The sequence below is a fragment of the Callospermophilus lateralis genome, chromosome 5 (genome assembly GCF_048772815.1).
Source record: "Callospermophilus lateralis isolate mCalLat2 chromosome 5, mCalLat2.hap1, whole genome shotgun sequence".
In the NCBI taxonomy this organism is placed as follows: domain Eukaryota; kingdom Metazoa; phylum Chordata; class Mammalia; order Rodentia; family Sciuridae; genus Callospermophilus; species Callospermophilus lateralis.
Window position 1 is genome coordinate 113,430,676 of NC_135309.1, and position 18,136 is coordinate 113,448,811.

An 18,136-nucleotide genomic window follows, 5' to 3' on the forward strand; every position below is an offset into this window, starting at 1 on the left:
AAAATGTTCTTCTTGTCTAGGTGTCTAGTCCTCAGAAGCCTCTTTTCCGTGGAATGGGTGAGATAAATGGTGGCTGGTTCCCAGACTGGTCCTCAAACATCTATTTATCTCAGAGAGCATGCTTACAATGCAAACTAGTGGAAGAAGCCATCCCTACACACCAGCTGTTAGGAACACAGTAAAGCTAGCTTCGTGACAGTTTCTGTTGAGGCTGAGGGTGTCAGTGTAGGTCGTGCCAGCAATACACACGGGACAGAGTCATTGAGTACAAATAGACAAAGAGGAAGAAGAAGCTGGCAGTGTCAACACAGAGACCTTCTCCAGGCCCACTGAGTCCCATTTAACTGGGCCTTGCCCTTCTGATGCTGGATTATTGGACGAGCTTGCTGGGAGCTCCTGTACTCAGCTGCTGCATTTATAGCCTGCTTCCTCCTCCATCACATCCATGGATTCAAGCAACTGCAGATGGACAATATTTGGAAAAAAAAAAAAAAACTCCAAGTGTACAGAATATGCACAGAAAATTTTCATGTCATTGTTCCCTAAGCAATATAGCACAACAACTGTTTACATAGTACTAATATTGTTTGGGGTATTTATAAGTAATCTAGAGATGATTTAAAGTGTATGGGAAGATGCATGTAGGTTATCTGAAAATACTGTGCCATTTTATATAAGGAACTCGAGTATCTGGGGATTCTGGTATCTGTGAGAGGTCCTGGAACCAATCCTCTATAGAAACCAAAGGGTGACTGCATGAGGGCTCGATTAAGTTCTACTATCAGGTCAAAGAGAGTATCATTCTAAAATTCTGCTTGGATATCAAAGTAAAAGTTTACCAATTTTAATTATCAATCCGAATATTTTTGCCCTTAGACTAAGGGCATAATAGTGGGACATGATCATGGAATGTGGGAATTCATCCTCTTTGCCTCTTCTTCATTCCCTGGAAAAGCTGGACAGGAAGGAAACAGCAATGGAAGAACCTCTTGGGGGCTCAGGAATTACAGGCTTTCTCGCTTGTTCCTTTTATGCCTGGAAGATGCTGCGGGCATCTCCCGATGACTGGCTCCCTCCCATCCCTGAGATCTCAGTGCTGGTATCCACTCCTCTGAGGGAGCTCTTCCTTGACCTGGCCAGTCCGAACCAAATTAGGCCACACCCAAGGCTCTCACTAGCACCTCCATCATCTTTATTGTTAATCAGCTATAGGATTATCATCCTCATTTGTTTTAATTTGTCTAGCTTGTCTTTTTTACCCCAAAATGTAAACTGCAAATGAGGGTCTTTACCCAATGGTGTCCTACAAGTGCCTGGGACAAAATAAGGACTCAATATATTTTCAGTAATTGCTGACATTTGCTGGCCTTCTGACCCCTAAACCCTTATCAGCACCTACTTCCATCCCCATGCCCCGACATACCAACCTTTAGCTTCAGTTGACATCTCCAATATTTCCTCTGCCTCCCACATATTTCTCACCAGAATAACCTAGGGCAACCTAGGATAAGAAATGGATTCTTGTGCCTTACCTCCAGATGTTGAGATTCTGTCAGACTAAGATTAGCCCTGGATTCCCAGCCAAATGACTGACTCCAGTAAAATCCATTTTTATTCTTAATGATACATGTATCCCTCTTACTTCTCTCATCTTGTGATTTTTGACGTCAAATGCATTTCTCCCACAGAAGATCCATATTCTAAGAATTTGGTCTTAGACAACACCAACCCATAGTTTCTTAGGTATTCTGTCAATGTGATTTCCTTCCTGTCCTAGGGCTTTAAGCTGCAGATGGGAAATATTAATTGTTGATCTACCACCCCTTAGCCATACTCTTCACTATAATATTTAATGAGTAACTTGAAAAAACAAAACTATTCTGTAGAAAAAAACTCTGATGCAGGTTGCATTACATTAAAGATAGCAAAGTCTCAGATGTTAGAAAGGCATAATTGTTCATCCTGCTTTCATTGATCACCATGCTCCCTCCCATATGATACAACTAGCTGCCTCATAACTGCACACTGATCTAAGGCTTTGTGACAGTTCCTCTGTTTCAAGCAACAGTAAATTCACCTCAAAAAGTCAGAAAGGGAGTTTTTTGATGGCTGCTGTCAATTTTATTGCTTTATCTGGTTACTAGGATAGAATCTGTAGACATAGTGTGTTTATTGGTTTTATGTATTGTGTGTTGTTGCTGCTCTGACAAGCTACTCCTATAAAAATGTGTTATTATTGCATGATGTAGCTCAGTGAGCTGACCCTGCATTTCAAAGTGTACTGAAGCAAATAGCATTGAAGTCCATAAAAGCTGACTGGCCTCCATCACCGAGGATTCTCTGCGTGAGCTGCAACTTCTACAATCTGAGAAAGAATTATACCTTTCCCTGTGCCAGCAGCCACGGCTATTAACTGAGCACAGCACAACCTCAAACACAGGCATTATCTGAAAATTTTCAAAATAGGAAACTCTTAAGTCATTCTTACTTGTCCAACTCTCTGATAAACGTTGATTGCAATTTTGAAGTTTACAAAAGTATACAACAACTGGCTTTTTAATGTTTTCTTTTGTTAGTATAGAATACAAGAGGGGTAACTGACAATGTTTTCTTTCTGCTCAGAATGTTGAAGAGCTTTGCTGTTTAATCTTTCATGAGCAGTAACAGCTTTTAAATACAATCTGTATTTAATTAATTCTTTCTTTTTAAAATCTTATCAGATCAATAACTGATTTCAAATCATTAGCTGGTTAGCTCTAAGCAGAAAAGACTGGGGAGTCAATGGCCTGATGTGTTAAGAATCTGAATTCTAGGCCAGGTGTGATAGCACACACCTAACCCCAGTTGTTCAGGAGGCTGAGGCCAGAGGATCACAAGTCCAAGGCCAATCTGGGTAACTTAATGAGACCCTGTCTTAAAATAAAATAAAAGAGCCTTGAGGTTTAGCTCAATGGTAGAACACTTTCCTACTATGCCCAAGGCCTTGGATTCAATCCCCAGAATGGGGAGGGAAAAAAGAGCACAATTTGCCCAATGTAGCAGGAGGTAGCCTGCAGGCCATAGGGAGATGGATTAGCTCAGTGTGGCTTCCAAGCCCAACTGATTATCAGAATGACCTGGGGAATTCTTTACAAAACAGTTGCCTATGTCCCAACTTTAGCTATTGAGATGGGGGTTGGTTTTGCACTCTTGACCAAATTATTTTATATAAAATCCTTCCTTAATCTTAACAACAAACAGCAGCAGAAGCTTGTTAAACTCCATCAGCCCAAACACTGTAATTCCATATCCCATGAGAGGAAATTTCTTAACGAAAATGGGACAGCAGCACTAAGGAGCCCTCAAACCCAGGAACATCCTGGGCAGGTAGTCTGTGTCTTCTGCCATTATTGCCAGGCGACAGGACTCTCCTAAAACCACCCTGCTTTCCACCTGTGTCCTTCCCACTCTCATGCCATGCTAGCTGTTTATGACTTGAAATAAGTTATTGAATATGATGAGACTTTAAAATGAAAGCATTTGATTTATGGATGGTATTTAAAAACTGTTATTTCTCATGAAAGATTTAGCAGCAGCTGGGCATGGTGGCATGCGCCCGTAAACCTAGCAGCTCTGGAGACTGAGGCAGGAGGATCACAAGTTCGAAGCCAGCCTCAGCAATTTAGTGAGACCTTAAGCAACTCAGTGAGACCTTGTCTCAGTGGAAAATATATTTAAAAAAAAAAAGGGGGGGGTTGGGGATGTGGCCAAGTAGTTAAGTGCCCCTGGGTTCAATCCTCAGTACAAAAAAAAAGATTAAGCAGCAAATCTCATCAAAGACCCACCCTCCCACCCTCCTCATCTTTAATTTTCCCTGAGCACTTGACTGTTCAAGATATGGTACTAGATCATGCAAAGATGGGGGAGAACAAGTGGCCACCAGACACCCACCCATCTCCTTCTGCTCCCTTCATGTTGGTTTATGGGCTTTCTAAATAGCTTGGAGAACTATTTCCTTTGTATTTTCCTTTTCCCTCTCTAGTAACAACCTAAAAATGCAACAGGAAATAAGTTATTAAATAAATTAGGAAATGCTCTGAATAAGTAGGGAGAGATTCAATGATCTTATGTGGAACAACTTAATACTATAAACAAGTCAATGCAATTAACAATCAGATAAAGGCATATTAAAATGAAATGGACTTTTATATCTACCAGACTGACCCAAAAGAGAAAGCTGGATAATAGTGTAGGTGGGGAACTGCATGCCTTAGGTTTAAACTGATATAGCCCTCCTAAGACCATTTAAGGTCATAATCTGACAAATTAAAATGTGATCCTCAAATATGGGGTGGGGGGTATGTCGCAAGAATTCATGGCAGCATAATTTAAGGATGGGGAAGTTTGTAGCAATTTGAGTGTTCATAACTAGGAAAGTGAGTGGATAAAGTGGGGAAGATGAAAAACACATAGTTAGAAGCAATGGATTTGATACAACAACAACTGAATCTTAAACATTAAAGAAAAACTTTGCAGACAATTTAAAGTTAACAGAGTTTATTTGAGCAAAGATGGATTCATGTATTGGATATACCCTGAACCAGGAGAGTTTCATTTTTTTCTTTCTTTTTTTTTTTAAAGTTTAGTTTTAGACAGAATCTTGCTAAGTTTCTGAGGCTGACCTCAAACTTGTAATCCTCCTGCCTCAGCCTTCTGAGTCTCTGGGATTACCAGTTTGCATCACACTCAGCTTCTGAACCAGTGGAACTTCATATAGCTCCATCCAGCAATATAGCTAAATGGTATTTATTCATAGATAGGAAAAGGAAGTGACATATAGAAACCACTTGATTGGTTATAGCTCAGTATTTGCATTATTCAGGCATGGTATATTGAGGCATCTGCCTCATATGGATATAGTCTGATCTGCTCACAGTCTGTGATTGGCTGCAGCAGCTGCAATTGGCTAAAACTCAGATCTGTTAAATGGATATACTCTTAGTAAGATTGCAGTTTGTTGATGTACAGAGTCAGTGTTAGGCAAATTTAATTTAACATACAGAGTTTCAGGGAGGAACAAAAACCAAAATGATGTATTAACATGATCACCTACATAAATTAAAAAGGCATGTATACAAACAATGTATAAAAATATATTTTTAAAGAACTCAAACCAAAAAATAAACCACTAATATTGTTGCTGATTATATGGGGGTTGGGGGTGAAAGGCAATATCAAGATAAATTAAATGAACCTTAGCCATGGTTGATGTGCCAAGAACTGAAGAGTAAGATAATCTTCATCATCATCATCATTACCATCATCATCATCATCATCATCTGTGCCTGAGTTTTTCTAGTATAGACACACACACACACACACACACACACACAAAATAGAAAATAATATGGCACAATCATATAATGAAATGCCATATGGCCATTATAAATAACATTGCAGAATATATTTACAGACATTGAAATATATTTGCTTTAATATCCAAGCAAAAGAGCAGATTACTAAACATGATGCTCATTATTATTTCATTTGTCAGCAAAATAAATAATACCTATATATTAAACAATGACAGAGTGGCTGGTGGGGTTGCACTAATTTGAGAACTTTTCTCCTTGCTATATTTTGAATTTTCCTTCAATGTATTTTCCAACTATAGGCAATAAGGAAAAAAATAAAAGAATTGTTGCTTTGGGGTGAACAATAAGAAGTCAAGGATCCTGAGAACCACAGGTACTCAAAAGAAGGCAGTGTTTTTCCAAGGAATGCAAATGATCAAGCTCAGCCTTTGTGGGTCACTTTTTCTTTTTCTTGAGACAGAGGGAGCCAAAGCTGTTTTGAGGATCCCCACTGGAACTGGAGGGCACAAATGACAGGGGAGAATCCACAGGAAATGCTTCAGATCCCAACAGAAGTCAATACATTTCTACTCGTGAAAATTATTTCAGCATGGGACCCTTAACACAGCATATGTATTCCAAAAGGACAGGATTTTCTGGTAAAGATTTTTATTTAGAGAGGTTAGTGCTTGAGGATGTGTTCATGCCAACCTGACATGTGACCTTTGTAGCTGCAAAGTGCCTGCTGCAGGCCTTGCAAACATTTTCATTCTTCACCACCCAGCTGCTGACAGCTAACTCTGGGCAGTGCTTAGTGAAGCAGGATGAATATTTGTAAGATGCTTTGAGCTTTACCATATTAATGGACTTTTTTAAAGCCATGTGAGGAGAAAAAATATAATCATATGCAACATTTAAGCATACTGGACTGGTACGTCACAGAGATTCCCCTTCTCAAGTTCTTATCTGCCTGCAACTATTCAATAAAATTATGTAGGGGCCCAGGGGTTTGAACTGAGCACTCTCACTGTCTTCCAAAGCAATATATGGAAGTTTAATCACAGTAACTAAGACTTGGCTGGTTGCAGGATACCCTGTCACCAATTAACTGATTAAGCTATAAATAATACTAGATAAGCTGTGCCCAAATGACGGGTTGTTCACTAGGCTATAACCAATTATTTTACCTGCCTCACTTCTGTTTTCCTATAAATGCTGTCTGATCACATTGTTGGGTACTCTCAGCACCTATTCTGGTTCTGGGAGTGCCAGGTTCTACTTTGTTTTGCTTACATAAATTCTACTAAATTTAATTCGTCTAAGGCATCTTCCTTCTAGACTCCTGGGGGCGGCAGGTAATCGGGTGTGGGGACTACTGGGAACATCATGGCCACGGTCTTCTTACTGCACTTGGGAATGATGGGTAAGTTCTCTCTTGGATTTGGAAGCTCCATGGATTTGTTTTTCAATGGATTTGTTTGAGCAAAATTTTGATCCAGACCGGGTTGGAAGTTGTAACCAGGACATTGGACTGGTCCTGTTAGAACGCAGGTGTCTGATTGGACCAGATGGAAACTGAACCGGGGTCAGTAGGAAAAGGACTGGGGCCTCGCGGGATCTCAGGCCAGTGTCCAAGAGAAAACCTGGATTCAGTAAAGCAGTTAGATAAGGTTGCTGCAAGAGGGAATCATGGGCTCATCTAGATCCTGGAACTCAACCCAGGGATAGCTTGTGCTATGAGGAGGACATGCCCTTGGGGTTTGTGCCAAGGGTCAGTTTGGGCCATGAGAGGGCATATGACTGGGCATTTGTGGTAGCTACTAGGATTGAAAAGAAATACACCAAGTCTGAGGGCTGGAATTCTGGCCCATTTCCTGAATAAGAATGCCTGATACCTGCAGTTTTTCATTTGAGGCATGTGGGGATTGTGGGATTTGTTGTTGTTGTTGGGTTTTCTTGTTTTTTGTTGGTCTGGGTTTTTTTTTGTTTGTTTGTTTGTTTTGTTTTTTTGGGTTTTTTTTGATGGTTGTTGTTTTTAGAGAAATGGGTGAATCTTACCAGGAATAACAGAATTGCAGAGGCCCATAATGAGGGGGTTTTAATTTGGGTGAAATTATTTGTTTGGAGAGTAGATGGGGAAAAGATTAAAGACTCTACAGAAACAATGAGATTCAATTTTTAATTGACCTTGAAGCATTTAAAGTGTAAATGAATCCAGGAGGGAGAGTTGTTAATAGAAGTTGAGCCCTCAGGTGAGTAGGGTCGGCTTTTTTACACCTTGGTTAAAACACTAAGCCCAGGACGATAATGTAAGATATCAGTTTCCCTGCCCTTCTTGCTAATGAGCTCTGCCTCCTCAGTAACTTAACACAGGCTGGGATGAGAAGCTGCCTATCATTAACTAATCTTGAGACCTGTATTTGCTGAAAGAAACCTACATCTATAGAGAAGTCTCCATTTGCTGCCTTTTTTTTGAGCTTTTTAAAATTTGTTCTCATTAGTTATACATGACAGTAGAATGTATTTGGACATATTATACATATATGGAGTTTCATTTCCCATTTTTGTGGTTGTACATAATGTGGAATTATATTAATCATGTATTCATATATGAACATTGGTACATAGCATCCGATTCATTCTACTGTCTTTTCTGTTCCCATTCCTCCTCCCTTCCCTTCATTCCCCTTTGTCTAATCCAAAGTACTTCTATTCTTCCCTACCCCCTACCTTATTGTGAGTTAGCACCCACATATCAGAACATACATCCCTTGGTTTTCAGCGATTGGCTTATTAGCATGATAGTCTATAGATAGACTATTAGCATGATAGTCTTCACTTCCATCCATTTACTGGCTAATGCAATAATTTCATTTCTCTTTATGGCTGAGTAATATTCCATTGTGTATATATACCACATTTTCTTTATCTGTTTATCTGTTGAAGGGCACCTGGGATGGTTTCATAGCTTAGCTATTGTTAATTGAGCTGCTATAAACATTGATGTGTTTATAGCACTATACTATGCTGATTTTAAGTTCTTTGGGTACATACTGAGGAGTGGGATAACTGGATCAAATGGTGGTTCCATTCCAAGTTTTCTGAGGAATCTCCATACTTCTTTCCAGAGTGTACCAATTTGCAGTCTCACCACCAATGTATGAGTGAAACTTTCCCCCACATCCTCACCAACATTTATTGTTAGTTGTATTCTTGATAATTACCATTCTGACTGCAGTGATATGAAATCTGTGTAGTTTTAATTTGCACTTCTCTAACTGCTAGAGGTGTTGAACATTTTCTCATATATTTTTTCCTTGCAAAGGTCTTTGTGTTATTTATTTATTCAGCTTAATCTTTTAACTAATAATGCTTATTTTCTAAGTGCTTTCTTGCCTCACAAACATTCATGGCTGTACGATCCATTCACTTTTAAATGCTAGTTCAGTAGTTTTTAATCATGCTCATTCAGCTGTCACTACAGACTAAAATCCAATCAACCATTTTCTATAGAACATTTTTTTTGTTTTTGTACAAATGTCAACTTTCATTCTGAGAAGATATCCCTTGATCAAGTTAAAATTTAGATCCATGTGGTTGAGAGATTAGCTGTGATTAAGTTTTATTATATATAGTGAATCTTTTTAAAATATTTAATTGATTTTATTTTTTAAATACATGACATCAGAATGCATTACAATTCTTATTATGCATATACAGCACAATTTTTCATATCTCTGTATATAAAGTATGTTGACACCAATTCGTGTCTTCCTACATGTGCTTTGGATGATGATGTCCATCACATTCCACCATCCTTGCTAACCCCCTGCCCCCCTTCCCCTCCCACCTCTCTGCCCTATCTACAGTTTGTCTATTCCTCCCATGCTCCCCCTCCCTACCCCATTATGGGTCAGTCACCTTATATCAGAGAAAACATTTGGCATTTGTTTTTTGGGGATTGGCTAACTTCACTTAGCATTATTTTCTCCAGCGCCATCCATTTACCTGCAAATGCCATGATTTGTTCTCTTTTATTGCTGAGTGATATTCCATCATGTATATATATGCCACATGTCTTTAATCCATTCATCTACTGAGGGGCATCTAGGTTGGTTTCGCTATTGTGTTTAGCTATTGTGAATTGTGCTGCTATAAACATTGATGTGGCTGTGTCCCCACAGTATGCTGATATTAAGTCCTTTGGGTATAGACCAAGGAGAGGGATAACTGGTTCAAATGGTGGTTCCATTCCCAGTTTCCCAAGGAATCTCCACACTGCTTTCCGTATTGGCTGCACCAATTTGCAGTCCCACCAGCAATGTATGAATGTGCCTTTTCCCCCACATCCTCACCAACACTTATTGTTGTTTGTCTTCATAATAGCTGCCATTCTGACTGGAGTGAGATGGTATCTTAGAGTAGTTTTGATTTGTCATATATTTTTTGACTGATCATATTTGTTCTGTGAAGTGCTTGTTCAGTTCCTTTGCCCATTTATTGATTAGGTTTTTCTTTTTCTTTTTTTGGTTTTAAGTTTTTTGAGATCTTTATATATCTTAGAGATTAATGCTCTATCTGAGGAGAAGGTGGAAAAGATTTTCTCCCATTTGGTAGGCTCTCTCTTCACATTTTTGATTGTTTCTTTTGCTGTGAAGAACTTTTTAGTTTGATTCCATCCCATTTGTTGATTCTTGGTTTTAGAGAAGTCTCCATTTGTAAGGGTGGTTCCCTCTCTATCCCTGCAGGAGATGGAGGACTAAATTACTGGGTGCTCTCAGAGTGAAGGTGATGATTTGGGTCTGTATCACAAGCCTCACCTTTGCCCATTTGTCCTAAGTAGGATTCCTGTGTGTGCTTGTCTGGGTCTCAGCAGATGTTGGTAGGTAGGTCTGGAATGTGATTATGTCAGACATGTAGCTGACAATCCTTCAGGGCAATAATCAGACAAGTCAATCAAGAAGAGAGAATGAATCCTTTTACTCCATTCCCTTGCTGAAATGAGCAAAACAAAATGGTCAAGGGGCAAAGAAAATACCATTAGAGCAACTACTTTTTTTTTTTTTTTTTTGACAAGGGATTGAACCCAGGGACACTTACCTACCGAGCCACACCCCCAGCCCTTTTTATTTATTTATTTATTTTATTTTGAGACAGGGTCTTGCCAGATTGCTTACAGCCTCACTAAATTCCTGAGGCTGGCTTCGAATCTGTGATCCTCTTGCCTCAGCCTCTTGAGCAACTGGGATTACAGGCATGCACCACCACACCTCGCAGAGCAAATGGTTTTTTAAAAATATTCTTAGAATAATAGATGATAGGTTGTAATAAGGTCTGTCTGGGTGCAATGAAGTATTCTGTCCTGTGATGAGTTAGAGCCGAGTCCCTTTGGAGGCTCCAAGTGAGAGGAACTTAGAAAACCTACATTTTGGTGTACTTCTACTTAAAAGTAATCAATATACTCAAGCAATATATTTGGGGATGGTATTTCCTGAACTCCTTCAATGGCTTTGTTTAGTGATCAATTCAAAAATAATTGGTAATTAGAGTTAAACCTGGTGCATATAAATAGAATGGAAGTTTGTGAACGAAGTTGTGGTAGTTTCAGGAATAGTTCTCAATGGCGGGAAGCCTTGGAGTCTAGTTGTAGTAAATTAAAGAGTAGATATTTATGAAATGTCTGTGCCATTTTCAAGTAAATACTAAAACATGGGCCTTTACCATTCTGATTTGATTGTGTGTTGGAGGAAGACAGTCTGATGACATGATCAATGTGATTCTGATCTGCTGGAGATGTTCCAATTACCTTTGATTGGAATAGGCTATTGTAAATTCTTCTGAAGACAAAACAGCTATTTTCTGCTTTCATTGAAAAAAAAGAAGAATGTGTCTTGACTAATTGGAAAAAATTAAGTAGTGAAACACATTCACTTAATGGATATTTGATGACTTATGTAACATTTTAGTAGGTGTAGAGATATTCGACAAACAAGGTAGAGTTCCTTTTCCTCATGGAGTGTTATAGAAGCAGGTGCATACATACGGAACAAGTAAAAAAGGACAGAAAATTAGTGATTATGTCAAGTGCCATGAAGGAAGCACTGTTTACTCACTGTTACCTGCTCATTGTCTGCAAATAGGTGAATGTCAAATTATATTTTTCATGTCAGTTTTTTTTTTGTTGCCATTGAATACAAAATACTGCTGGTCTCAGTTTAATATTTGATAATGAAAAAATTTTGCCCATTGAACATCTTGGTTTCATGCAATACACAGAATCTAAGTGCATTTAGGTCTGTGAGTAGACCTAAAAAGGATTGCCTTTTGAAGAAATGCTTCTAAAAGACTATGAAATTGTGCTCATCTTCAAACTGTTGGTGGAAAGCAAATAATTTTGAACTGTTCTGTTTTCCCTATAAATTAAGACTACTAAAAGATAAAAATATTAGTATGTGATTATTAAAACTAGAAATAGCTTTTATTTTTTATTTTTTACTTATTTATTTATTTATTTTAGCTTTCATATGCGCAAGACATGTCTTTCTGTGTCTGGCTGATTTCACTCACATGTTGTCCTCAATTCCGTTCATTTACTGCAAGCAGTGGGATTTCATTCTTATTTATGTCTAAATAATACTATACTGTATGAACATTTTTCTTTATTCATCCATCTGTTGACAGTCACCTAGAGTGATTCCATAGCTTGGCTATTGTGAATCATGGTGCACTGGGCATGCGGGTATCTCTTGTATGCTGGCTTTATTTCCAACAGGTATGTTTCCAGGAATGGCACAGCTAGATATGGTAGTTCTTTTTAGTTTGAGGAAACTCCATACTGTTTTCCATAGAGACATACTAAGTTACATTCTTACCAATAGCATATAAGTATTCCTTTGTTTTCATGTCCTTGGCAGCATTTGTTTATTTTCTTTTATAATTGCCATTCTAACTAGGGTGAGATGTTGTTTTACTGCCATTTTGATTTGTGTTTCCCTGATGGCTAATGATATTGAACATATTTTCATATATTTATTGGCTGCTTGCATTTTTTAAGAAGTGTCTATTCAGATCATTTGCCCATTTTTAAGCTTGATTATCTTTTTTTCTTTATATGTTTTGGATATCAACCCTCTGTTAGATGAAAAGCTGATGACTATTGTATCTCATTCTGTAGGTGGTCTCTTCACTCTGTTGATTTGTTCCTTTGCTAAGTAGAAGCTTTTCAGTTTGATGTAATCCCATTTGCTAACTTTAGCTTTTTTTTTCAGTGCTTTTTGAGTCCTATCCAGAAAAATCATTCTGTATTGATATTCTTGATGTGCTTCCCCTATCTTATTTGAGTAGTTTTAAAGTTTTAGGCTTTATATTAAGGTCTTTGATCCATTTGGAGTTAATTTTTTGAATAGGGTGAGAGGGGGGATCAAGCTTCAATCTTCTGAATGTGGACAGTTTCCCAGCATGATTTGTTAAAGAAGCTGTACTATTTTTCTAATGTCTGATTTGGCACTTTTGTTGAGAATCAGTTGACTGTAGACGTATGGGTTTATTCCTGGTTTCTCTATTCTGTACCATTGATGTATGTCTATTTTTATACCAAAACCATGTTGTTTTTGTTGCTATGGCTCTGTAGTATGTCTTGAAATCAGATATTGTGATATTTCCATATTTGCTCTTTTTGCTCAAGATCACTTCAGCTATTTGGTGTCTTTAGAGTTTCTACATGAATTTTAGGATTGTTGTTCAAGTTCTGTGAAAAATGTCACTGGCATTTTGATGGGGGTTGCATTGAATCTATAGATCACTTTAATAATATTTTTTCCAATCCATGAACAAGAAAGGTCTTTCCACTGTTTAGGATCTTATTTCTTTCTTCAGTGTTATGAATTTTCATTGTAGAAGTCTTTCATTTCCTTAAGTCTGTTCGTGTGTGTATGTGTGTGTGTGTGTGTGTGTGTGTGTGTGTGTTTGTGTGTTGTAAATGGGAAAACTTTTCTGATTTCTCAGCAAATTTGTTATTGTTATATAGAAAAGTTATTGATTTTTCTATGTTGAATTTGCATCCTGCTACTTTACTAACTTTACCAGTTCCAATAGTGTTTTCATGATGTCTTGAGGTTTTTCTGTGTATGGAATCATATCTGCCAACAGGGATAATTTTGAGTTCCTTCTTTTCTATTTGTATGCCTTTTATTTTTCTCTTGCCTGATTGACCTGGCTAAAATTCCTACTCCATTGAATAAGAGCATTGTGAACTACATACCTGTTTTGTTCCTAATCTTGAAGAAAATGCTTTCAGTTTTTCCCCATTCAGGATGATGTTGACTGTGAGTTTGTTATAGATAGCATTTATTGTGATGAGGTATGATCCTTTTGTATGTAATTTGTTCAAGACTTTTAACATGAAGGAGTATTGACTCTTATCACGTGCTTTTTCTGCATATATTGAGATTATTATGACTTTTCTTCCATCTATCTATGTGATGTATTAAGATAATTAATTTATTAAATTCTGCTTGCATCTCTGGAATTAAACTAATTTGATCATGATGTATGATCTTACTGATGTGCTATTTAACTCAATTTACTAGTATTATGCTGAAGATTTTTGCATCTATGTCCAGTAGGGTTATTAGTTCATAGTTTTCTTTCTTTCTTTGCTATATCTATAGAATAAGATTGGGAGAGATTTCTCCTTTTAATTCAATAGATAATTCAATGTTTGAGAAACATTGGTGTTAGTTTTTTTTAAAGTTTGGCAAAATTCATGCCAGGTGTGGTGGTGCAGGCCTGTAATGCCAGTGACTCAGGAGCCTGAGACAATATGATAAGTTTGAGATCAGCCTCAGCAACTTAGTGAGACCCTCAGCAACTTGGCAAGTCACTGTTTTCAACTAAAAAATGAAAAGAGACAGGATGGAGCTCATTGATAAAGTGCCCCTGGGTTCAACTTCAAGTACCAAAAGAAAAAAATAGTTCGGCAAAATTCAGTAATGAAGCCATCTGGCTCTTGGCTTTTCTTTATTGAGAGTCTTTTTTATTATGGATTCAATATCACTAGTTTAAAATGTAAGCAATGAGTATCAGGCTTAGGAGGATCAAAATGAGGGATCCTGCCAGAGGCAAGAGCCAAGCTTCCTGGCCCAGGTCCACCTCTTGACTTTTTAAAATCCCTACTGTCGTGGCAACTCCAGGTCACCTTGTCCCATGCTGACCCAGTTCCAATTGGATTACAGATTTTATGGTAGGGAGGAACCATTTTTATCTCCCAGAGTTTTAGGATCTGTTCTCCTGCAGTTAATAGATAGTTTGCTGAAGAATGTGACATATCCTGTTCATTTAAGCCAGTCAGGACTCCAGGAAATTGCTTCTTCGAAAAGAAAGCACATGGGGATCAGCAAAGGGGGACCATTTTATAGAATTCTCTTAACTTCATCTGTCTATCCCCTAATATTTCCCCCTCAAGGACTTTGGACCCTAAACTCTTTTAAGGTTTTTGGGTGCTGACTCGTTCTGGCTGCTTACTGATGAGAGGGCAAAGATGGGAGAAAGTGACTGAAGTCATGTTCCCCGTCCTGTGGGGCATGGAGAGTTAAGGGCACTTAGCATCAGGATAGTCCAGAGGTCCATGGTGGCAGCTGGTGTGTGACTGGATGAGGTGTTTACAGGGCAGGGGTCATGCTAAGCCAACAATCAGTAAGACAGCAAAGTTTTTTTTCTTTCTTTTTGCAAATATTTAGCATGTAAGAAAACATTATTGGATGGTCTCTGAAAACCATGAAGATGGTAGCTCATAAAAGATAGACATGGGATCCACATGTACATCTGTAAATGGAGGTCAGTTGAGGCTTCAGATCATTAGCAGAGTTGTTAGAAACATACACCCAACAGTAAATAATGTTTATAATGTCTCAGATGTCTTCATGAGCACACCCCCAGCACACTTATGAATATCTCACAGGTCAAGGAAGAAAGTACAAGAAAAATAAATAAAAGGTGCTTTGAACCTAGTGATAATAAAGCTTCAAATACCAGAATCTCTAGGATGAAATAGTACTCAGATGAACACTTACAACAAAGTACTTGTATCAGAAAAAAAAAGGCATATTAACAATTGAATTATTTTCAAATTAGGTAGAAGGAAAGAAAAGAGTAGGAGCAGAAATATATTAAATAGAAAAGAAATAATATAGCTAAATGTTGATTAAAAATCTTACAGGTTTAATGAAGAAAGAAGGACATGAGTTATATCAATGGAAAGGGAGTTCTCAAAACAACCCTACAGATGCTAAAAATATTTTAATGTAATATTACAATTGTATGCCACCATGTGATAGCTTATATAACATGGTCTATTTTATAGAAGGATCTGTGTGCTGTTTAGAAGAAAGTATATTCACTCATTGATGGATGAAATATTCTATATGTCTGTAGAATCTAAATTTATCAATTGTATTTTTAGTTCTCTAGCTTCTTTTATTTAGTTTTTGTTTGGAGTTTCTATCCAGTGGTAAGAGAGGCATGTTAAAGTCACCCTGTATTATTGTGTTGTGGTCTCTTTGATTCTTGAAATTGAGAAGAGTTCGTTTGATTTACATAGATGCTCTATTTGGGGGGCAGAAATATTTATAATTGTTATGTCTTGCTAATGTTTAATTCTCTTAAGCAGTATGACATATCTTTCCTTATCCCTTCTGATTAACTTTGGCTTAATGTTCACTTTGTTTGATATGAGGATAGCTTGTTTATGAGGTCCATGTGAATGATATGTTATTTCCCATCATTTTACCTTTAGTCTGTAGATGTCTTTGCCTATGAGGTGAATCACTTGGAGGCAGCATATAATTGGGTCTTGTTTTTTAAATAGATCTGCCATTCAATGTCTTTTGATGGATGAGTTCAGGCCATTTTCATTCAATGTTATTATTGAGAAATGATTTTTATCCCTGTCATTTTTATTTATTTCTGGTTTTTACTTTGAATCAGTTTCTCCTTTGATTATTCTTCTAGTATAGTTTCTCCCTTTGCTGACTTTTACTTTTTCATTTCTTCTTTATAAAATAAAAAAAAATATTTTATTGAGAACATTTTATAATGCAGGCTTTCTATTTGTGAATTCTTCTTCTTTTTGTTTTTTTTTTTTTTTTGGTGGGGGGAGATACCAGGGATGGAACTCAGGGACACTCAGACACCAAGCCACATCCCCTGCCCTATTTTTGTGTTTTATTTAGAGACAGGGTCTCCCTGAGTTGCTTAGCTGAGGCTGATGCTGGCTTTGAACTTGCGATCCTCCTGCCTCAGCCTCCTGAGCAAATGGGATTACCAGCATTCACCTAGCTAGTTATGAATTCTTTTAACTTGTTTTTATTATCATGGGAGGTTTTTATTTTATTGTCAATTTGGAAGCTTAACTTTGCTGAGTATATTATTCTTGGCTGGCATACATTTTCTTTCAGAGCTTGGTATGTATTATTCCAAGTCCTCCTAGCTTTGAGGGTCTGAGTTGAAAAATCAGCTGAGATCTGAATGGGTTTCTGCCTATGCATAATCTGATATTTTTATTTTGATAGCCTTTAGGCTTCTATACTTTATTGTATACGTAGACATTTTCTTAATAATGTGCCTTGGTATGGGTCTGTTGTAATTTTGTATGTTTGGGGGTCCTTTAAGCCTCCTGGATTTGATTTTTCTTCATTTCATTCTTTAGGTTTGGGAATTTTTCAGATATTATTTCATTGAAAAGATTGTGCATTCTTTTGGTTCATATCTCTCCAAGTCTTCATCTATCCCAATAAATCTTAAATTTGGTCTTTCCTTGTTATCCCATATTTCTTGGAAGTTCTGTTCATGGCTCTTAATATTTTTTCTCTATGGTCAGCTTTATTTTCATGATTATATATTTTTGTCTTCATTGCCTAAAACTGTATCTTCCAAGTGACCTTAGTCTGTTGGTGATGCATTGCATTGAATTTTTAATTTGGTTTATTGATTCCTTCATTTTGAGGATTTCTGCTTTTTTTTCAGAATCTTTTTTATTTAAGTGATCTTTCACTTCCTGTATTTTCTTTCTGATTTCACTCCTTACATTGTCCTTTACTTCAGAGATCAGTTTGACTATGTACATTCTAAATTCCTTCTCTGATATTTCTTCCACTGTGGTATCATGAATTCTGTTATTCAAGTATCTTGATTTGTTTGCGGCAATTTGTTCCCTTGCTTTTCCATGTTGTTTGTGTGTCTACCCATCTAACAGTAAGGATCTGAGGTAGTACAGTTTCTACCCTGTGGACTTGTAGTGCTCCTAAATGTTCCTAGTACCTCGCTGCTTAGGGGGAGACAAATAATAACAATAACCAATGCAAACAATGTATAGCATTAAACCAAATAGTTCCTGCTATGACATCTACAATGCTAATTGTCACAATAAACAGAAATCATATGATCATTTATTACAGTAAAAACAGTAAGTTTGCAAAAAGGCTTACAATTTTGAATGGTGGACTGGGACAGAACAGAACTGATGTAGGATGTGATGATTATGAGGGAGGAGGAGAGAAGATAGAAGTGACAAATTAAAGGAAGAGTGAAAGAGAACCATAGAGATTGGCTGTTAGAAGAAGAAAAGAATCAAGGGAAGAGATAAGTAAGAGAATGTATGTGTGTGTAAAATAAAAATAAATGACTACAAAACTGAAATATACTAATCAAATATATTAGTCCTAAAAATACTGACCCATGAAAAATAACTGTCTTCAAAAATGCTAGAATTGAGGAAAAAATAAATAAGGATATATATGACTGTAGAT